The sequence below is a fragment of the Nomascus leucogenys genome, chromosome 11, assembly GCF_006542625.1.
Source record: "Nomascus leucogenys isolate Asia chromosome 11, Asia_NLE_v1, whole genome shotgun sequence".
Classification (NCBI taxonomy): domain Eukaryota; kingdom Metazoa; phylum Chordata; class Mammalia; order Primates; family Hylobatidae; genus Nomascus; species Nomascus leucogenys.
The window spans coordinates 90,086,898-90,108,362 of record NC_044391.1 but is presented as its reverse complement, the minus strand read 5'-3'; positions in this window follow the sequence as shown (position 1 = coordinate 90,108,362).

Below are 21,465 nucleotides of genomic sequence, written 5' to 3'. Positions count from 1 at the left end.
GGCTAAGTCCAAAAATGCAAGGATCAAAGCATCTGGACTTGTTGCTTTCATGTTTGGCATATAAAGGGGCTGGCAGTCACCAATGTGGTCTTGGCTGGGCCCTACTTGTTTTCATTCTCTGATGTGAAACAGTTGGGAATCACAGACCCTCCAACAGCTAGAATGGACTCAATAAAAATTGGCTTAATAATCTGCCAAGCATTTGAAAGTGCCAGTCTCCACAATTTTTCAGCAGTTATTGGCCATGACATGCTTCTTTCTTTCTTTCTTTCTTTTTTAGAAAAGAATTTGCTGTGAAATTAGTTTTGAGATCAACATTTGAAATAAGTAAACTATTCATCACAGCAAACCAACTTTACTATCTTTAATCTCATTTTATTCGTTATGTTACATGTCTCATTTTTCTTATATGATGACTTCTTTTATCCATTTGTTTATCTGTTCTTTAAAAAATCAATACGATATATAACAAATAATGCAGAGAGTGCCCACATTTGACAATTCTATTTAAAGTTATCTAATTTTAAAAAATTATTTAGTTATCTTAAAGCTTGTAGTTACTTATACATAAAATGTTCTATATTAAGTATTAAAATTCAATTCCAATAAAAGTATTGAACATAACTATAAAGCACTATATTAGATGTGAACATGTATTTTCATTACGGTAAGAAATTTTCCAGATTTTTTTTTACATTAAACTCTAGGGAAATGTACTTTTTTACCTTGAATTTTGTTGCCATGAATACTACTTCGAAAGGTGGAGCTGTTAGCTAAGGCTTATAAATATTTTTATTATTTAGGTATTTCATTGGCTTTGAATATAGTTTTATGTTTATCACCATTTTTACCTTTCTCTACGGCCTTGTTTTTCATCAAAAGATAGTTATAATTAGCATGCATTTTAAGTGAATTGTTAAGATCTTCCAAGAAAAGGCTATACTAGTGTAAGTTTAATAGTATTGGTAGTGGTTATAGGGAGCTAAATTGGGAAAGCATATTAATATTGTTGCAACTAAACTAGAGCCCTTATTTGAATTTGAACTGTTACTGTACCCATTGCAATTAGACAAAGAGAAGCAATAATTAACTTAAAAATTGGAAATAAATTATCATTATTTGCTAATGACATATTTGTTTCCCTGGGAAGTTTAAGAAAATGAATTAAAAGGCTTCACAAACAATAAATACATTTTGTAAGTTTGTTTGGGATATGTTACTATATCAAAATCACCTGCCATCATGTATCAAAACAATTATAAGAGGTAAAAGGGATACTGCATTTACAATAGGGACAAAAGTGAAATGGAACAAGATAGCAGGAAATGCATAAGATCTATAAGAAAAAAATCGGAAGATACTACTGAAGAAACAAAATAATATTTAAGTGGAAATGCATATATTTTTAGTAAGACACAACATCTTAAAGATTTTCCTTAGTGTATATATTTAGTTTTAAATTTGTAAGACAAAGATGTTTTTTGGAAGTGGATATGCTGTTTCTAAAGTTAATGTATAAAAATAGACAAGTAAGTGGAGCAAGAGCAATTCTGAAAGATGACAATAATAAGGAAAGAGCAAGCCCAATATTAAAACACATTATAGTGGTACAATAGTTAAAACAGCATAGTGGCACATGGATAGACAGACTGATTAATACAATAGACTGAAAGGGCCATAAATAGATTCAGATATATACAGGCCTTTAGTATATGATGAAGGTGGCATTGGAAATAGTGGAGGTAAAGTGTTTATTCAATAAATATGTTGGAACAACTGAGTAAACATTTGGTAGAAAATGAAGTTGAATCCTTACCTCACATTTGGCTATATCAAAATGAATTCCAAAATGAATCAAACTTTTCAACCCATAGGAGAATGTTTTTATAATCTGAGTGAGAAAAGCGTTTGCAGGTCAGATGTGAATCTAGAAGCCATTTAAAAGAAATAAATTCAATTGCACAAATGCTATAGAATTCTGCATGGATTAAAAAAAGGAAAAAGTAAGAGATAAACTAAAAGCTAGGGAATCTGTAAATGACATAAAATTATAGGCATTATTTTAATAATATTTGAATATTTCATTTGAATAATTAGGTAATAAGGAATCCAATGAAATTTGGGCACAGGATGCCAAAGACTGGGAAAAGGGAAAATAAATAGCTCTATAGCAAATGACAATATTTCAACCTTATTAGTAATGCAAGAAATTTAAGTTAAAACTATATTGAGATACGATTTTTTACCTTCAGTTTAGAAAACAAAACCTAAAAGTTGATATATTACATTAATAAGAGTGTGGAAAAACCTGCTTTTTCATGAATTGATGTCAATAAAGTGGAATTTTCTATAAGTAATTTGACAACGCCTAAGCTTTCTACATGTATGTGCCCTTTAGCCAAGCAATTCAGCTTCTAGGAATTTATCATGCACATATGGTGGCTCCCACATAGAACGACATGTATCTGAATATCTATTGTGAAATATTCTTTATTGGGAGCATTAAAACAACCTAACTGGACTTTAATGGAAGTCTAGAAAGAAATTATACCACATCTATAAAATAGAATATTATGCTTCTATAAAAGGATGAAGCATAAATTAGGAATTTTATTTTTCTAATGTAAAAGTAGTCTAGAGCTACCACTGTGATGCCATTCTACCAGCAAGGATTCAGGCTTCTTCCGTCTTTCTGTCATTAATTCTCATGTGTGGTTTACTCCCTACCTATTGCAAGGCGGCTTTTCCATTCCCAACATTTTATTGATATTTCAACCCGAGAGAATTAGATTGTACATTTTTCAATCTTCCAAATAACATTCCTGAAAGAACCAATAATCAATTTCTGCTTCCCTCTCATTGGCCAGAACTGCACTGAACAGCCATCCAAATGGAAAGGTACCTTGGAACTGTTATGTTTTAGTTGGGCACATATCTACCCTGAAAAGAACAGACTTCCATCATAAAGAAGGGGAGATTGTTGAGTGGGTAAGAAAAAATAGATGTGTGTGTATGTCTGAGTGTGTAGGGGATCTCTACAAGGAGGAATAAGAAACCAGTGGTCTGAGTTTTCTCTTAGGAGGAAAACTGGGGTTTACTAATTAAAGATGTACTTTTTACTATATAACCTTATAATTTTGGATATTTTTATTAACATATAGATGTACATATTTTGGGAGTACATGTGATATTTTGGTGCATGTATATAATGTATAATAATCAAATCAGAGTAATTGGGATATCCATTGCCTCAGACATTTATCTTTTCTTTGTGTTGAAAACATTTTCTAGCTACTTTGAAACATATAAGAAAATATTGTTAACTATAATTTCCCTACTGTGTTATCAAATACTAGAACTTATTTCTTCTACTTAACTTTATTTTTTTACCCATTAACTAACTTCTCTTCATCTCTCCCACCCCCCTTTCCTCCTCAGTCTCTGGTAGCCACTATTTTACTGTCTAACTCAGTGAGATCTACTTTTTCAGCTTCCACATATGAAGGAGAACATGCAATATTTGTCTTTCCATGCCTGGCTTATTTCACTTAATATAATGACCTCCAGTTCCATCCATGTTGCTGCAAGTGACAGGATTTCATTCTTCTTTTATGGCTGAATAATATTCTGTTGTGTATATATGCCACGTTTTCTTTGTCCATTTACCCATTGATGGACACTTAGGTTGATTCCCTGTCTTGGCTATTGTAAATAGTATTGTAATAAACACAGAACGCAGATATGTCTTGAATATACTGATCTCCTTTCTTTTGGAAAGATACCCAGGAATAGGATTGCTGGATCATATAGTAGTTGTACTTTCAGTTTTGTGAGGAACTTCCATACGATTTTCAATGGTGACTACACTAGTTTACATTCCCCTCAACAGTGTACAAATGTTCCTCTTTCTCCACATCCCCATCAGCCTGTTATCTTTTGTTTTGTTAACAGTAGCCATTCTAACTAGGGTGAGATGATATCTCATTGCAGTTTTAATTTGCATTTCTCTGATGACTAATGATGTTGAGCATGTTTTTTATATACCCATTGGCCACGTGTATGTCTTCTTTTGAGAAATGTCTATTCAGATATTTTGACCGTTACTAAATTATTTGTGGGTTTGTTTTTTATTGCTATTGAGTTGAGTTTTATGTATATTCTGGTTACTATTCCTCTGTCAGCTTGCTAGTTTGCAAATATTTTCCTCCATTATGTAGGTTTTCTCTTTACTTTGTTAATTCTTTCCTTGCTGTGCAGAATCTTTTTAGCTTGGTGTAGTTCCATTTGCCTATTTTTGCTTTTATTGCCTGTGCTTTTGAGATCTTAGTCAAAAATCTTTGCTCAGATCAATATCCTGGAGTGCTTCCCCAATATTTTCTTCTAGTAGTTTTATAGTTTTAGGTCTTACCTTAAAGTTTTTAATCTTTCAAGTTGATTTTTGTATACAGTAAAATACAGGTATCTAATTTTATTCCTCTGAATATGGACAACCAGTTTTGTCAGAACCATTTGTTAAAGAGATTGTATTTTCCCCAATGTATGTTCTTGGTGCCTTTGTCAAATATAAGTTTGCTGTAAGTGCATGGATTTATTTCTAGGTTTTCTATTTTGTTCCATTGGTCTATGTGTCTGTTTTTAAGCTAGTACCATGCTGTTTTGGTTACTATTGCTTTGCAGTACAATTTGAAATCATATAGTGTGATACCTCCAGCTTTGTTCTTTTTGCTCAGTATTGCTTTAACTATTTAGGTGATTTTGTGGTTCCATACTGAAAAATGAATTTAGTAAATTTGCAGGATACAAAATCAACATAAAAATCAGTATGCTAACAGTAATCCTGAAAAAGAAATCAAGAAAGCAATCACATTTACAATAGCTACAAATAAAATACGTAGGAATCAGTTTAACTAAAGAAGTAAAAGATCTCTACAAGGAAAAATACTCCCCAAAGCCATCTGTTGTTTCAGTGCAGTCCCTATAAAAACACCAATGTCATTCTTCACAGGAATAGAAAACACAATCCTAATCTTATAATAATCTTTGAATTTTATAGCTCATGCATGTAAGACATATTACCAAAATATTTTCAATCAAAAATTTGCATTACCTTTAAAATGCTTTTCAATGAAATTCTTCAAAATTTCTAATTCACATATTTCCTTTAATCAAATTCTCTAATACTGAAAGGATAATTTCTACCATACGACTGGCACAATTATAAAAATCCATTAACTTTCTTTCATGGACAGCAGGATTTCCCATCATATCAGCTGCCTAGTGCACCCAACCAGTCTGTTTCTCAGAATGAAAATGACACAATATTCCATGTCCTGTTTCTTAAGGGGTTGCCTGCAAATAATGGAATTTGAAAAAGTTGTGTGTTTGAAAGCTAGAAGTCAGATCTACTGCATGAAGATCTATAGCATGCAGGAGTTTACATTTAACACAGTTCAACGTTTTACACAGTTGACTATTTCATAGTCTTACGATTTTTCTTCTTAAATATATATTGAACTTGAAGAATATCCTATATCAGTTGAATACTGCTTTTATGATGTTTTAGAAACCTTTGTAAATCAACAATATATTAAAATCTCCACTTTCTTTGTAAATTAAATATGACATTTCCAATAAACAGGTGAGGCAACTAAAAAAAAATTAAAGACATTTGATTTACTCCAAGGCTTTCAAAACGCTAAAAGCAACAGCCTAAAAAGTAACCAAGTTGTTAGTTGGTTGTTCAGAAAGGTTGTCTTTAAGCCCTGGCCAGAATATGCAAGTCTTGCAGTTTTCCAAACCATTAACCATATCAGTAACACAGATACACAGAGAAGAATGTTGAAGCCAAAAGGAACTGAATGTGTTCTTTGTGCTCCCTTATTCTGTGTCCTTCATCAGCAAGGCTGTGTCTTATACATTTCAACCTTTAAGATGTTCACTAAGTTTCCCCTTCCTTTATCCCAAAGCTGCTAAGGAGGGTCTTGAGGAGGAAAAGGATGACAATAACGCTAGTGTGTAGCATCAAGCCAAAGAATGAAGCAGCTAAATAGTAACTGTAACCTGTATATATTTGTACACTAATACTGCTGCTTCCATAGTAAACATTTTGGAATTCATTGCAGGATACTTTATTAGGTAAAAATTTTAGGGTTGGAAACTTCTTTTATTATTTCTTGAAAGCATCTGCAAACTTTCAGGTTTTCACTATTTGCACATATAATCTTAAAAAACTAAGAGGGGTGCCTCTATGAGGGAGCATATGTGAGACATGGGGAACATAGGGAGGGGTCTGGGGAGAGAGGAGGAAAGAAAACAATGTTAGGTTATACAAGTCTTGTATCCTTAAAGACAGCTTGGAGACATGGAAACCATATGTGAACTTTTAGCTAATAAAATAAAATGCCAAAATGTGGTGGCTAAAGCTATTGCACCCAAAATGTAATTGGACATATGCTCATTTACTTGCTTATAATCAAAACATTAAAAAACTGTTTTGAACTCAGGCTAGGTGTAAGTATTGGACTAACTTAATTTATGTAATTATCTCACATGGAAAGAATGCATTGGTGCCATGGTGCTATTATTACATTATGAAAAGTAAACAATGTATAAGCTGGAATAGATAATACTTAAAACAAAACCAAAAAGTTCCTATTGCCCATGTTGAAAAAAAGGAAAACAACTTATTAATTTCACGCTGAAGCTATTTTCCGATGAATGTGCTATTTGGCTAGCATGCTTGCTGTAGGTTTATCATGTTCATGCAAATGAATGTCAGTCTGTTTTGATAATCAATGCAAATTTCTTTTCTTCAATCAAAAATAACAGCTTTTACTAGTCTGCTGAAATTGCCAGCACGTCAGGCTTTGGTTGCTAAACTCAGTTTATACACTGCATGAATCTGGATTTCACATGTGAATTCATTCAAGAATATCAAAATAGTATTGGGCTTCCCCTACCCAAAGGCTCTTTTTAGTTAGTTGTTGTATTTATCTTCATTTATTGATTTCTTTGCTCATTCATTGGTTGATTTATTAAACATGTAGAAAAGCACAGTTATTAAAAATGCAATTGAATCCTGAAGTAGCTCATATATGCCAGAATTTATTAAGGTTTAAATATAGAAGAAAGAGCAAAAGTATATTGAGTTTTTTTTTTAATTTAAGCAATTATGAAGAAAGATAAGAAATTTGACTTAATCTAGAATAAAGAACTATTTATATGTTTTTATTATTTCAGAAGCCATTTGAATAGGAACTTGAAAGGAGACCAGATGACAGAATTAAATGGAATAAATTAAAAATCAATTTTCCTTACTCAAAACAAAGTAGTGTAAGAAACTAAACACAAATGACATACGTAGGGAACATTTGTAAAGCAACTTTTCACCCTTTGGAAGAGAACATCATCCAAACTGAGTAACAATGGCAGGACTTGGCAACCCTGCGATTCACATAACTCATTATGTGAATCATTCATAATGATTTCACAACTGAATTACCTTTTGCTATATGTATCTAAATACATGCTTAGTAAGAAAGTCACAAAACATCTATCTGTGTATAATTAACAAATTATCGAAAACTTATTCTATATTTAAGATACAAAGAATTATCTTAGGTAAAGTTTATTGCAAAAACATTTTTGGACAAGGTAAATTTGAAGTTAGATTAACAAGATTCCATTGGTGAGGAGAACACATCCCAGACATGTGATCGATATAAGCAAAGTCTCAGAGACTAAGAAAACAGGGTAAGATTGGAAAAAGGAATACTAGAGGACCAAAGAGAGTTGATCACATTAGGAGATAATGTTGAAAATCAAGGAATATTTTAAGGAACTCCAAAGAAAAAACTATTAAGTTGAAATCTGAAAATAAGTATAGCTGATTTCATACTTTAAAATATGTACTGAGTTTTAAAACTAATTACGTAGTTATTATGATTATATTTTTACATGCTGAAGTGAGATAAGTAAGATGAGGCTAATAGAAGGCATATAGACATCCCTATAGTTAATTTTTTAGTTTTATATTCAAGATGGACTAGAGCAGGGACTTCCCATGAAATGATTAAGACTTGGTATTGGTGACTATTGTGTAACCACTGAGTCAGAATTGTCCCCTCATAGTGTCTAGAGCATAGAAACTCAACCACTGAAAGGTTAATTGACTGATTGAAAAAAATGTGAATCCAAAAATCATTAGGGGAAATGAATCATAAAGTCATATCAATTTACAGCAAAGCAAAATATGGCAAAATAGCAGTAAAAAGTAAAAACACCTTTACTTATTTTTCCCTTTCTATGAGAGAAAATCATATCATAAATAGTAGAGGGGAAAAAAAAAGACCCTTATCTTATGCCTTTACTAACTCTAGAATATCTTTCTAATTTTCCTAAGTTTATGCTCAGTATTCAGATGGGTATGGACCTTCCTAAATCAGTGACCAGTGTAGCTATCAACTCTACAAATTCTCAAAGCTTATTAATCTTTTAGCAGATTAAAGGTTTCTAATTCTTGCTCAAAGTTCCAGAAATAAACCTTTAAAAAAAATCACAAACATATATATTTAAATATACAAATAATATATATTATAAACCCAGGTGATCCTTGAACAATACAAGTTTGAACAATACAAGTTTAACTGTACAAGTCTACATATGTAAGGATTTCCTTCTGTTTCTGCCACCCCTCAGAAAAGCCAACCTCTCCCACCTCCTCCTCTCCGTCAGCTTACTTAATGCGAAGGCAACAATGGTGAAGACTTTTGTGAAAATCTACTTCCACCTAATAAATAGTAAGTATATTTCCTCTTCCTTATGCTTTTCTTAATAACATTTTCTTTTCTCTAGCTTACTCTATTGTTAAAAATATGGTATACAGTACACATAACATACAAAATATGTGATAATCAAATGTTTATGTCATCAGTAAGGCTTCTGGTCAACAGTTCAACAGTAAGTCAATTAGTAATTAAGTTTTTGCAGAGTCAAAATTTATATGCAGATTTTCAACTGTCCAAGGGGTTAGTGCCCCTAACTCCCAAATTTTTCAAGAATCAACTATATATATTGAAATCTCTCATTTAATTGGGATCTAATTAAACTAAAGAGCTGCTGCACAGCAAAAGAAACTATCATCAGAGTCAACAGACAACCAACAGAATGGGAGAAAATTTTTGCAATCTATCCATCTGACAAAGGTTTAATATCCAGAGTCTACAAGGGACTTAAAGAAATGTACAAGAAAAAAACCAAATAACCCCATTAAAAAGTGGACAAAGAACGTGAACAGACACTTCTTAAAACAAGACATACATGTGGCCAAGAAACATATCAAAAAAACTCAACATCACTGATCATTAGAGAAATGCAAATCAAAACGACGATGAGATACCATCTCACGCCAGTCAGAATGGCAATTATTAAAAAGTCAAAAGCCAACAGATGCTAACAAGGTTGGGGAGAAAAAGGAACATTTTTACACTGTTGGTGGGAGTGTAAATTAATTAATAGTACAATCATTGTGGAAGAGAGTGTGGTGGTATCTCAAAGACCTAGAGTCAGAAATACCATTTGACCCAGCAATCCCATTACTGGGTATATACCCAAAGGAATATAAACCATTTTATTATAAAGATACATGCACACATATGTTCATTGCAGCACTATTCACAATAGCAAAGACATGGAATCAACCTAAACACCCATGAGTGGTAGACTGGATAAAGAAAATGTGGTACATATACACCATGGAATATTATGCAGCCATAAAAATAAACAATATCATGTCCTTTACAGGGACATGGATGAAGTTGGAAGACATTATCCTGAGAAAACTAACACAGGAACAGAAAACCAAACACCACATGTTCTCATTTATAAATGGGAGCTGAATTATGAGAACACCTGACACATGGCAGGGAACAACATACATTGGAGCCTGCTGGGTGGAGGGTTTGGGGAGGGAGAGCATCAGGAAGAACAGCTAATGGATTCTGGGCTTAATAGCTAGGTGATGGGATGATCTGTGCATCAAACCACCTTGGCACACGTTTACCTATGTAACAAAACTGCACATCCTGCACATGTACCCCTGAACTTAAAATAAAAGTTGAAGAAAAAAAAATAAAACTCTGATTTATTAAATGCTAATTACATGCCAGGAAATACATTAAGTGACTTAATCACACAATAATGGTTAAAAATATAAGCTTTAGAGCCAAACTGCCTAGATTCAGACTCTAATCTTGTTGTTGCTAACTTGGTTACCTTTGACCAAGTATCCTTTCCCTTAGTTTCCTCATCTTTGTACAATCTAAATAATATTTGCTTTATGCTCCATAGGATTGTTGTGAAAATTAATTGAGACATCACAGACAACGTGCTTAGAATAGTGGCCAGCATAGAATAAGCACTCAATACGTGTTAATTCTCACAGCACTACACAAATGTGAAAATGGAAGCTCATAAATTTTAATAACTTTGTCTAAGTTCACCCATCTAGTTACTAGTAGAGCTGAGATTTTAACACAGGTACATCTGGCTAGTCTGTCTTCACAGTGTTTCATTACTATTCAAAACTCAGACCTCTGCCTTATCCTTCAATTGGCCTACCAGGTGCTGGTACCAAACCCAGTCAGCCTCACAGAGCACCATCTCCCTCCTGCCCCAAAACTGTCAAACATTCCTTACTCTCCCCTGACCTCTGCAGAATTCAGTGAACCTAAGCTACAGTTCCAAAAAGTCAGCTCATTCATTAAAGAAAAAAAGTTTCAGTTTCTTCAGAAAAGCCAGAACGGCTCTTCAGTTTGTTTGTTTGCTTAGGATCATGTAGCTCTCCAAGAAAAACATTTAAGATTTTGGAGAGTAGTTGACTTTCAGCGTTGAAAAAAAAATGACATGATAACTGGACAGAGTTGGATCCAGAGCAGGCAACAGCATATAAAACCAAGAGACACTTCAACCATTCTGTTAAAGTTAGAAAAATCCATTACCAAGTTGTAGAAGGAAAACAACTTGCGGAAATATCATCTAGGGCCGAACGTTTCCAATCAGTGGTACTCCATTCATTATATGCTTGAGTGGTTCCAGGAACAACAGAAGACTGTGCAGTGTTACAATGCCAAGGACAAGAAAGGCAACTCAGCCTGTCGGGCTGACTTCCCCTCACAGCAATCTGAATGTTTCAGGCTTCTCTTCCTTTGCCCAGATGAGTTAGTCACTTGGGAAGTGAAGTCGTAGCCAAGGACTCCTTTCTCAAACAAATCTCCTTGCTCTCTTGTGGACCATCTGCTGCTTCTATAGTCTTCAGGCCTAGCACACATGGTGCCCTATTTGAAAGGGGCAAGCATGGCATTTCAATCCTTCCTCATTTGACTTTCCCTTAAATCCTTAGATTAAGAGCTTTCATCAGCTGAACACCATTTTTTACAGTATCTCTACTTTTTATACTATACCTACAAAGCAGTTTTTTTAATACTACATCTACAAACCACTTTTATCAAAACTAAGAGAGCTAGTTGCTTAGTCTTGAGATGGCAGTACTTGATTCACATATCTGATGATGTTTGCTAAAAAGTGTTGAAGAATCTTTTAAAAAGAATTGGCCACTGGGGTTTACAAGACAGGGATGCTTTGAAAGCTCTCCCACTACAGCATAGCCCAGAGATTTTTTTTAGATATCTATGTTCTTATCCCTAATTTTGGATTGAACTGTGGTTAATTTGAAAGGGGCAAGCATGGTGTTTCAATCCTTCCTCATTCGACTTTCCCTTAGATCCTTAGATTAAGAGCTTCCATTAGTTGAACACCATTTTTCACAGTATCTCTACTTTTTATACTACACCTACAAAGCAGTTTCATTTTCTATATGAGAAAACTGATGCTCATGATAAGTTTAAAAGACCACACACTAGCAGGTGATAGAAATGGGGATTGTACTCAGGTCTGATGAGCTCCAAAATCCATGACCTTTCATGTGGCAGAGTTTAGGTTTTGAAGGATGAAAAAGTTAAGGAATAATACAAAACCTATACTAAAGTGTAGAGAAAAGGATACAAATGTTTTGTTTGACCAAATCTAGAAGATTGATGCCACTGAAAGAAATGAAAAGTTTTGGTGGATATAACAGAAAAAAATGATTTTCAAGTAATCATGGTTCACTGCAACCTCAACCCCCTGGGCTCAAGTGATCCTCCTGCCTCCATCTCCTGAGTAGCTAGACTACAAGCATATACCACCATGCCCAGCTAATTTTCTTATGCTTTGTAGACATGGGAGTCTTGCTTTGTTGCCAGGCTGGTATTGAACTCCTGGGCTCAAGTGATCTTCCCACTGTGGCCTCCCAAATTGCTGTGAGTACAGAATGAGCCACAGTGTTTGGCCCAAACATGTTTGTCTAGTACCTATTTTGTCATCGAAGAAATGAGCGGGGCAAGAGAAAATCAAATTGTAGCTTGCCTGGAGGCCCTACACATTAAACAGACATATTGTCAATAGACAAAACATGGATAAAATATGCATCCACACTGAAACATTATTTAAAAATTCCATTTGACATGCTTATTCATTTGCATTTCTATTTTATTATTTATACTGAAATAGTTAAATTCTTCTTGAGCTTAAGCACACACATCCCAAACCTGCTTTGTAATTTAGCTAGCAATATGTTTACGGGTTAAATCTTAAACATGACCTTAAAATCAGTGGAAAAAAATGCTAATTCTTAAATGGAAATATGAGGTTTTGATAATAAGATCCTAATATTAAGACTATATTAAGTCTTAAGACTATCTGAGGTATTAAGCCACGTTTATCAAAGCTAAGAGAGCTAGGTGCTTCGTCTTGAGATGGCATTACTTGAGTCACATATCTGATGATGTTTGCTAAAAAATGTTAAAGAATCTTGTAAAAAGAATTGGCCACTTGGGTTTATAACACAGGGATGCTTTGAAAGCTCTCCCACTAGAGCATAGCCCAGAGATTTTTTTTTAGATATGTACATTCTTATCACTGGTTTTGGATTGAACTGTGGTTAATTTATCCCTTAACCTTTTGGCTCTCCTCTAAAACATTTGTAACTTAAAATAACAAAACTGGCTTCATTGATTCACTTTATGTTTTCCATTTTCTTGGGTTTGTTCTAGTATCTCCAGCTCAGGAAAGAATAAATTTATGCAGGGCTTGAGTTAGGGAACAGCTGGTACTAAAAATGTTTCTCTTCTTTAAGCCCTCTCCCCTCCTTATCCAAACAGAGAAAAGACAGATCTGTTTTCTCCTACTCAAAAGGAGTGGAGTGAAATCCAAGTCCTCCAAAAAAAGAAATGGAATGCTGTTCTACCTCACTATTCACTCCTACTTTTGGACTCATACCATTTTTAGAATGTTAAACCATTTTTCAAAGACATTAGCCTCCCAAGAGGTAGGTGAGGATTAATTCCAGTTTGAGCAACATGTAAAACATAAAATTTAATAAAAACAAAGCAACACAAACAGGCTGGATACCACTCTTTCTCTTCATTTTTAGATAATGAAGTTATAACATAAAAAACAACCCATAGCCTTTGCAGCATCTCAAACTGCATTCTCTTGACTCTCCAACCCTCCAAAAAGAAGTTTGGGAAGACAAGAGCTTTTGAGAAATTGCCAGTTAAGAAGTCAGTTTGGAAGCCACTTAAAACCAAAGTTGTGTAATTAGAACTGTTGGTCTTAAGTATGTGTTTGAGTAATGTATTAAATGGCATTAACATGGACAGTAAAACTCTTGCATTATTTTCTTCCCTGGGGGCATATAATACACAACTTCATTGACTGGAGCCAGTTTAGTAAATGGGGCAGAAAATGCCTGTAGAAGTGATGTAATGTTATGAAGAAAGTGGAGCATAAGACGGCATATAAACTCTTAATGGCATTGTTTCCTAGATTCTCCATGTGCAGCAAAGTGGATATTGTTGCTGCCTTTAAGGGAACAGCCTGATTACAATTAAAGTACTAGTGTGTTCATTTCCTGGCACACGTATGAATGTGGGGTACAGATTAGAATTTATTTCATCAAGCTTTAATTTCATTTTCAGCCCCTTAAAAGTTTCATATCTTTTAAATATGCTGCCAGCAACCTGTTATCTGGTATAATGAAAAGCAGTGTAACCACTCACCAAATAAAATCCCATATAAAACCTAAACCTCAGTTTCACTTTTCAGGCACTGGTTTCATTGCCTCTTCCACCCACCCTTTCTCTCTGCCAGAGCCCCTAATGAGCAGCAGCACTGGCCAAATCCTGCCAAGTGTGAGCAGGTGGGTTTAATGGGATGTGAGATGTAGCTTGCCTTTAAACAGACTACAATTCACTGGCAAGATCACATAGATATTAGGGGGGTAGAGAGAAAATTTTGAGCAAGATGTTTACAAATAATAAAAATAAATCATACTGTTTTATATCCATACTTTATTTATTTGTATAATACACATTACATGTCATAGCACCTTAAAGAAAAATTTCTGGAAAGATTTTGTTTGTCTTTGATAGATGCAATGTAATAGATTTCTAGCTGGGAGGAAAAAATTCTTTTCCATTTTTACAAAGTTCAGAAAAGCAGAAACTGTTTTGGACCTTATCACTATTGATTCGTTCTTTCATTCATTCATTTGTTCTTTCAAAAGAAACCATGAAGGAGCTTTCAAAGTAATTATTTTTATTTATTTCTTAGACAAATCAGTGAATACAACTATGGGGTTTGTGAAACAAAACCAAAGTTATTTTATTGTTATTTTGGCTTAATTATATAGAAAATTTTTAACAAGTAAATCTTTTATGTTAATAGTTAATACTATGTTTTGTTTAAATTATGCTCTATGTATGTTGTGAGAAGAAAGAAATATGCTAAAGAAACTCAAGGGTGAATGTGGGAATCAAAACACATGATGTGATATGGAAGGTATTTTGAAGGTGATGAAATATTTTATAGATTTACAAGCTTATTATTATCTTTAGAGGTAAAATGGTGTAGAGGAAAGAATGGACAAGGAATTAGAAGTCAAGTACAAACTATGCAACTAGATGGTTGTATGGACCTCTGTGGGTGATTTAACCTGTAGGTGACTATTTATTTAGTCACTCTAATTCACTGTCTTTTTCCACTGCTCAGGCTTACTGTGAGAGTTAAGTATATTTAAAAGCACTTTTTTGACGTGTAAAACACAATAAATAATTTTGAAATTAGAAAATTGTGTTTTTATTATAGTCACTATTTAGGAAGACTACAACTAAGTTGCAGGAATCGGAAAGTTTCAGAAACCTATCTCATACAAAAGCATGAATTCAAGTACTTCAGAAAAGTTTATTTATAACTAAGATTAATATCAATAAAAGACGGTACTTAATTAAATGCCGTTGAAACTGGAAATATAAATACAATTCACTGGTGTCTTAATTGACATTATATTGATAATAACCATATTTGTTATTTTTAAAATTTATATTTTACTTTTTAACACATAGAACAATATAAAATGTGTTTTAAAATAATATTTATTCTAACAAATATGTTATTTAGTGCAAGAATATACCCAACAACCATGAGTCTAACAACTGGGACATAAGCAAGAATGTATATTAGTCAGCGCGCTGGTAAGAAAGAGATGACATACTTAAAAGGATTTAACAGATAATAATAAATACCAGACCAACAATTACTAAAAGTTCCCATATCTTGTTCAATTATTGTGTTGTCAGATTCTCAGTTTCTGCCAACTGAGTGAGTATAAAATCTCATTGCTTCTTAATTTGCATTTCCCTTATGATTAATGAAATTGAGCTTCTTTGTATAATTTTGGTTGGCAAAACGTTTTCTCTTATTCAAAACTGCTCATGTCTTTTGCCCAGATTTCTACATGGTAATTGTATTATTGAGTTATAAGTTGTTGCTTTTTTCAAATATTTAAGACAATAATCTTTTGTTGATTACATGTTTTGCAAATATCTTCACAGAGCTTCTGACTTGTTTTTTAATTTTATTTTGAAAAATTGTTAAATTAATCAATCTTAGTAATTAATCTTTTCTTGTGGAGTTAATGCTCTTTATGCATTGTTTAAGAAAGTCTTCTTTACCCTAGTTTCAGGGGATCCCTCCTATAATTTCTTTAAAAACTGTTTAATATTTACATCATTAGCAATTCATTTTAATATGATGAAAGAAAGGGGCTAACTTAATTTTTATATGAATTAACTTGTTTCTCGCTGCATTTATTGAATAATCTTTCATTTCTCCAGCCATTCCAATTCTGTCTGTGTCAGTTTCTCCTATGCCTAAACTTGTATTCTGTCCTATTGATCAGTCTGTCTATCCATGTACCAATATCGTACTTTCTTAAATACTACAGTTTTATCATAATCCTTAATTTCTATTAGGAGAAATCATCCCTCATTCTTCCTCACAAGTATCTTAGCTAGTATTGTCTCTTTTCTCTTCTACGCAAATATTAGAATTTGATTATAAAACTCTGTTCAAATTTGGACTGGAATAGCATTAAAGCTATATATTAATTTGAGAACATTTGATATTTTTATAACAGAGGCTATATCCACATATAAAATATCACTCCATTATTTGAGGTTTTGGTTAAATTATTTGGATAAAGTTTTAAAATATTAATTTGTCTTATACATCTTTTGTTAGATTTTTCCCTAGTAGACTACAATTTTTATTGCTATTACAAATAACACTGTAAAATTTATACTTTCTCTTTGTTGCTACTCTATAAAAATGTAATTAATTATTGCAAGTGAATCTAACATTTTGCCAACTTGCTATATATCCTCATATTATACTCAACTACTCTTGTTAGATTCCTTGGTGTTGTTCCTGTCTTTCCAATCTTATATTTCTCTTTTCTTTTTTTAGGGCACTAAGTTAGGATGATTCAGGCTTACCTTATAGCCAAGTATACATGTAATCAATTTTGTAAATATTATAAATGTGGATGAGAAGAATGTATATTCTATAATTTGGAGTGTAGAACACTATTAGATCAATTTTTAAAACCTTTTCTGTATGTATATTATTTTTCATCTGCTTAACCTATTAATAATTAAAAGGTATGATGAAATTCCCGCTATGGAGATGGATATACAAATTTTATTGTACTTCTACTTATTTTTTCTTTATATATTTTGAGGCCATTTCATTAGGTTCATGCAAACTATATCTTCTATGTGAATTGAACTTTTATTATTATTATTATCTTTAACTTTTATTTTAAGTTCAAGGGTATATGTGCAGGCTTGTTTCATAGGTTAACTTGTATCATGGAAGTTTGTTGTACGGATTACTTCATCACCCAGGTATTAACTCTAGTACCCACTAGTTGTTTTTCCTGATCCTCTTCCTCCTCCCACCCACCATTCTTTGAAAGGCCCCAGGGTGTGTTGTTCCCCTCTAGGTGTCCATGTGTTTTCATCATTTAGCTCCCACTTATAAGTGAGAACATGCGGTATTTGGTTTTCTGTTCCTGTGTTAGTTTGCTAAGGATAATGGCCTCCATCTTTACCCATGTCCCTGCAAAGGACATGATCTCATTCTTTTTTATGACTGCATATTATTTTGTGGTGTATATATACCACTTTTCTTTGTCCAATCTATCATTGATAGGCATTTAGGTTGATTCCATGTCTTTGCTATTGTGAATAGTGCTGCAATGAACATACACATGTGTGTGTCTTTATAATAGAATCATTTATATTCCTTTGGGCATATACCTAGTAATGGAATTGTTGGGTCCAAAACTATAAAAATCCCTGGAAGACAACCTAAGCAATACCATTCAGAACATAGGTACAGGCAAACATTTTATGATGAACTTTTATTATGTGATGACCCTCTCTATAGCTAATATAGTTTAAAAACTTGATATCCATGTAGTTTTTATTTAACCATTTAAATCATTTTCAGGTATACAATTCAGTGGCATTAACACATTCACAATGTTGTGCTACCATTACCACTGTCTCACTGTCTTGGTTCAGGCTGCTTTAATAAGATACCATAGAGTAGATGGTTTAAACAACAGAATTTTATTTTTCAGAGTTCTGGAGTCTGGGAAGTCCAAAATGTAGGCATGAGTAGCTTTGATGTCTGGTAAGAGCCCCTTCCTTGTTTGAGGATGTCTATCTTCTCACTGTGTCCTCACATGGTATAGAGAGAGAACAAGAGCTAAAACCTCTTTCTCCTCTTATAAAGACCCTAATCCCATCATGGTGGCTCCACCCTCATGACCTCATCTAAACCAAATTACATCCCAAAGGCCCCACCCTCTAATATCATCCCATTGGAGTTTAGAATTTCAATTTATGAATTTTGAGAAATACAAACATGTAGTTCATACCAATTACTCTTCATTTCCAGAACTTCATTATCCCAAGCAGAAGCTCTGTACCCACTAAATAATAACTTCTCACACCCTCCTATCCCCAGCCCCTGGCAACCTCTATTCTACTTTCTGTTTTTATGAATTTGACTATTCTAGGTACCTCATATAAGTGGAATCATACAGTATTTGTCCTATCATGTCTTGCTTATTTCACTTAGCATGTTTTCAAAGTTCATCCATGTTGTAGCATGTAACCTAATATAGTTTCTGTGCTACAGTCTATTTTTAGTGGTATTACATTACTTGTCAGCAGTCTTTTAGCTAGTATTTGCCTTGTATATCAGTTTAAATCTTTTAATACAGTATTTTTATCTTTATGCATTAGGAATGTTTCTTATAATCTACAATAGCTTGGTTTTCTCAATTCAATTTGAAAAATCTTTTTATTTTTTTATTTTATTTTTTTCAGGGGAAGAGTCTTGATTTGTAGCCCAGGCTGGAGTGCAGTGGCATGATCACAGCTCATTACAGTGTCGATCTCCTGGGCTAAAGTGATCCTCCCATGTCAGCCTTCCAATTAGCTGGGACTACAGGCCTGCACCACCATGCCTGGCTACTTTCTGTATTTTTTGTAGAGATAGAGTTTAGCCATGCTGGCCAGGCTGGTTTTGAATTCCTGAGCTCAAGTGTTTTGCTGGCCTTGGCCTCTTAAAGTGCTGGGATTACAGGTATAAGTCACTGCATCCAGCCACATCTGACTTTTAACTGACATTAAAATTATGGTTATTTATATATTGGTTAAAACTCATAACCTTTATTTTCAGATCTTATTTTTCTCCTTTCTTGTCTTTTGTAACTGATTAATTGAGGTTGAGATTTTTGTTATTTTTTTCCTTATTTTCTATTTTATTGTTTTTTTTCTCCACTGCTTCGGACTTTGGACCCCCATTTTACCATATTTAATGTAAAATGAAACAGTATAGTAATCCCTACTCTTCAAACTGAAATGTCTTAAAGAATGTGCATTAACTATACTCTTGTTATTCTGTAATATATATTAATTCTTTAGAGACATTTATCTAAGTCTCTAATATAAAACAATAACACACATTATACAATTACTTTGGAGAATAAATGATAAAACCATAGTGCTTACTTTCAAGCACTAGAGACCATAGCACATCACAGCATGGATTTGGGGGAAAAAATATGGGTTCAGGTTCTGACTCTCCACTTATTATTTGGCCCTGGGCAAATAGTAAGATGGGTGTAAGAAAGATAGGTCTAAGTAAGCTAGGTGTAATAATATCAATGATGCAGCATTCATTTATATATTCATTCATTTATTCATTGGTAAATATTTGTTTGAACTAATGTATGACTGATTATGTATCAAATGCTGGCTACGTAGTGATAAACAAGATATATACTCTGCCATTATAAAATTTACTGTCTTGGAAAAACATAAATTTTAAAAAATTATACAAATGACTAAGACAAATTCTCAAAAGAAAGAAAGTGGTGCGCAATAAAAGGCTCTGTTAATGATATTGTATATAAAGTATTTGGAATGTAGTAAACGCTCAGTAAATGATAGTAGTATTTTTATGGATAATAATGTCAATGTCTTAGGAGTTTATCACACATAAATATTAAAAATGAACATGTTATATAATGAAATACCAAACCGTGTGTATTTCATTTTCTTAATGACGCCAAAAAAATGAGATTTGAAAAATGATCCATGGTATTTTCAAAAGCAGAATTCAGTGCAGTCAATAGAAACAGATACAGAAATGTCAAAGATGATGCAACTGGGAGAAAAGAACTTCAAAACAGCAATTATAGCTATGTTTAAGCAGTGAAAAGAAAACATGAACACAATAAGGAGAAATATAAAAGTTATAAAGGAACTAACTTAAACTTCTCAATTTTAAGCACATCTACATGAAAATTTCACTGATAGAATGAAAAGCGGGGGTGATACCATGGAAAAGAAAAGCAGTAAATGTAAGAGTGTAACAACAGAAACTTGGCAAAGTACATTTAAAAGTAAAAATACTAACAAACAAACAACAACAAAAAAACAAGTAAAGAACTTCAGTGGTTTTTGGAATAATATTAAGCAATTCAACAATGCATATTGGGAAGTGAACAAATGTATCCAGGAAGTGGAACATGCAAGGAAGATTATTGTGAAGCCTTGAGATTTGATGTTGTTCACTCTGTTGGAGTTTGGAAATGCTTGAGACCTGTTACTCCTTTCTTCTTTCCTTTTTCTTTCTTTTGGAATGGAAATGTGTACCTGTGCCTCTCCCATCATTGCATTTTAGAAGTAGATAACTTGTTTTCACAGGATCGCAGATGAGACTTTGAACTTTTAAGTTAGTGCTGGAACAAGTGAAGACTTTGGGGGTAATCGTGATGGAATGAATGTATTTGTATGTGTAAGAGACACTAGTTTTAGGGAACCAGGGGTGAAATGTTATGATGTGAATGTTTGTCCCCTCTGAAACTCATGTTGAAGCTTAATCCCTACTGTAACAGCATTAAGAAGGTGGGAAATTTGGCTATGGAATTTATGAGGTGGAACTTTTGGGAGATACTTAGGATTAGATGAGGTCATAAGTGTGGGGTACTAGTGGTATTATAAAAGGAAAAAGAGATATCTGAACTAGCACACTTAGTTCCCTCACAATGTGATGCCCTACTGTGCTACTGTGGGACTTTGCAGAGATTCCCACCAGCAAGAAGATTCTCACTAGATGTAGCCCCTTGACCTTGAAATTCCTAGGCTCCAGAATTGTAAAAAAAAAAAAAAAAAAAAAAAAAAAAAATATTTTCTTTACAAATTATCCAGTCTCTCTCTCTCTCTTCTAATGAGATGAGAATCTCATTATGTTGCTCAGGCTGGCCTCGAACTCCTGGCCTCAAGTGATCCTCCTGCCTCAGCCTCCCACAATGTTACGATTACACACATGAGCCACCACACCCAGCTGATTATCCCTTCTCAAAATGAACTAAGACAAGTAATTAAATGAGAATATGAACACAGTAAGGAGAGACATGAAAGATTCAAAAGAACCAAATTACACTTT